Source organism: Zingiber officinale, chromosome 1A (assembly GCF_018446385.1).
Source record: "Zingiber officinale cultivar Zhangliang chromosome 1A, Zo_v1.1, whole genome shotgun sequence".
Lineage (NCBI taxonomy): Eukaryota > Viridiplantae > Streptophyta > Magnoliopsida > Zingiberales > Zingiberaceae > Zingiber > Zingiber officinale.
In genome coordinates this window covers 26245465-26247816 of record NC_055987.1, presented here as the reverse complement: position 1 = coordinate 26247816, position 2352 = coordinate 26245465, and the positions used below count along the sequence as shown (strand labels likewise).

Here is a 2352-nt window from a genome sequence, read left to right as displayed (position 1 = left end):
TAGACTTGCATTTAATGCTCATGGTTACTTTGTTGTTAGTAAAACTCTAATCATAATTCATAATTCTAGCTCATAATGTAGTAATTGCAAATTTCAACAAGTTTGTAAAAGGAATGATGTTCTTATTTAACTCTTCTATAAACTCATCAAAAGAAAATGATAAAAAAAATTACAAATACAACATGTTAAGTGTGTTACTAAATACTTACTTGTTTGCTGACATAGATTTTTGGTTCACCAACCCTGCTAAAAACAAAATAATAATAATTAAAATAAAAAAAATTGAAAGGTTCACAATCCATGAATTAATAGTTAAAAAACTAAATATAAGATGCAAAATTTAAAAATTACCTTAAGTCAGTGATAAACTCATCAGTTAAACCCCGACGACCAGGCAAAAAAACTTATGTGATCAACACATTAAGCAAAAAAGAATTTACCTATATTTTTATTAGAAATAAGAAGCTTCATGTAGTCTTGCTCATAAGGTGTTCCTCAAGCTCCAAGTCCAGAGATTCTCCTAGCAAAGCAATTGAGTGCATGATCCAGTAACAAAGCCAAGGTCGACTGCACTTATCAATCATAAAATGATCCAAAACAATGAGACAAATAATTAAAACAGAGAGAGAGAGAGAGCATTTTGAAAAACATTACCAACAAATTGAAATTTCTAATCTTACTTGGCATCTAGAACATTGTAGCTTGGCCCAAGTTTCCCGAGTCCTTTTGTTAAAAACTCAATGTGCTTATCACGCCAAAGCTCTAACCTGCACATCCTCCAATTTAGTTTAAATGGTTTAATTTACCCAAATGGCTTACAGACCAAGAAGACAGCTTGGACATCAAAATGAAAGAGATGAACTTTAAAGCATCAAAACAGTTAATTGTTTCAATCCACCTCCTTTCTCTCTGTTGCATCTCTGAGTTAGTCCACTTTGATCATTATTATTTTCAGTTACAGTTGCAAGTTAAAATATCACTAAACTAGAGAAATTTTAAACATTTTCTATATGCTCACTAAGCCTACCTAACTTTTTTTTCTGAACATGAAGATCAACTTTTTGGTCGAACATGAAAACCAACTTGTGGCGATCTCTTACCGTCAAAAAGAGTGCAAAGTTAGATCCCGAATTAATTCAGGCATGTCATCAATGAGAAATTCAGCATAGCTAAGTAACTAAGGGTTCATTATTTATACGAGTATAAAGAGTAAAGTGGTATCCGGAAACAGCATAGTTAACTATTATTTCACTGAAACAAGGAGTTAGAGAAACTTTATATACTTCAAAAGTAGGTACATCAAAGACATGGGGGGCAGGTCGACTCCATTGAGGACGCGGTAGATCTCGAATACTTTGGCCTCCACTCTGAGTTGCTCGATCTGCGCGGCCAGGCCGGCCATGCGTGGCGACGCGAGGCCATGCGCCGCGACGTGAGGCCACACATCCCAGTTTAAAAAAAAAAAAAAAAAAAAAATCAATCGGAAGTCCTAAATATCGATCTAGAAATGTTGAAATTTCACGAAACAAGTTTCTATGGGTTTTTAATTTTCTCGTGATCTTAAAAATATCTTCATTCATAATTTTAACATAATATATTAAGTGTGATGATTTTTTACCACAAATTAGGTCACCTTCGTGTTAAAAAAATCACCACACTCAATATACTATGTTAAAATTCTGGATTAGGATATTTTTATGATCAGAAGAAAAATATAAATGCATAGAAATTTGTTTCATAAAATTCTGAGATCTCTAGGTCCATATTTAGAGCTTCTGGATAATTTTTCTTATTTTTTTTTTAAATCTGGGACGAATCTTGGATTCATCTCAGATTTAGGGACGAATCCAAGATTCATCCTAGATTTAGGGATGAATCCAAGATTCATCCCAGATTTAAAAAATAAAAAAAAAAAATTAATCGGAGGTCCTAAAAATTGACCTAGAGATGTCGTAATTTCATGAAATAAGTTTCTATGGATTTCTAATTTTGTACCGATCATAAATATATCTTCATCCAAAATTTTAACCTAATATATTGAGTGTGATGATTTTTTAACCCAAATTTAACCTAATTCAAGTTTAAAAAAAATATGGCACTCAATATATTAGTTTAAAATTAAGGATGAGGATATATTTATGATCAAGAGAAAATTAGAAACTCATAGATTCTTATTTCATGAAATTCTAACATCTGTAGGTCTATATTTTAAGTTTTATACACATATCCAAACATGCATTGAACGTTAACATAATTAATAGTAAACTATCTATGTTTCACTAAATATGGAAATAGAGATATCGGAATTTCATAAACAAATTTCTATGGGTTTCTAATTTTCTCTTGATCATT

The 2352-nt window shown here is 31.4% G+C and overlaps 1 long non-coding RNA gene across 1 annotated transcript; it reads right to left on the bottom strand.

Annotated features, from left to right (window-relative positions):
* Nucleotides 1-478: 478 nt before the first annotated feature.
* LOC122001469 lies at nt 479-1349 on the bottom strand. The gene is made up of 3 exons (XR_006117381.1): nt 1299-1349; nt 681-767; nt 479-567 (listed from the first exon to the last, which is right to left on the bottom strand). It is a non-coding gene; the product is annotated as an uncharacterized LOC122001469 (long non-coding RNA).
* Between the last annotated feature and the right edge of the window lie 1003 nt (nt 1350-2352).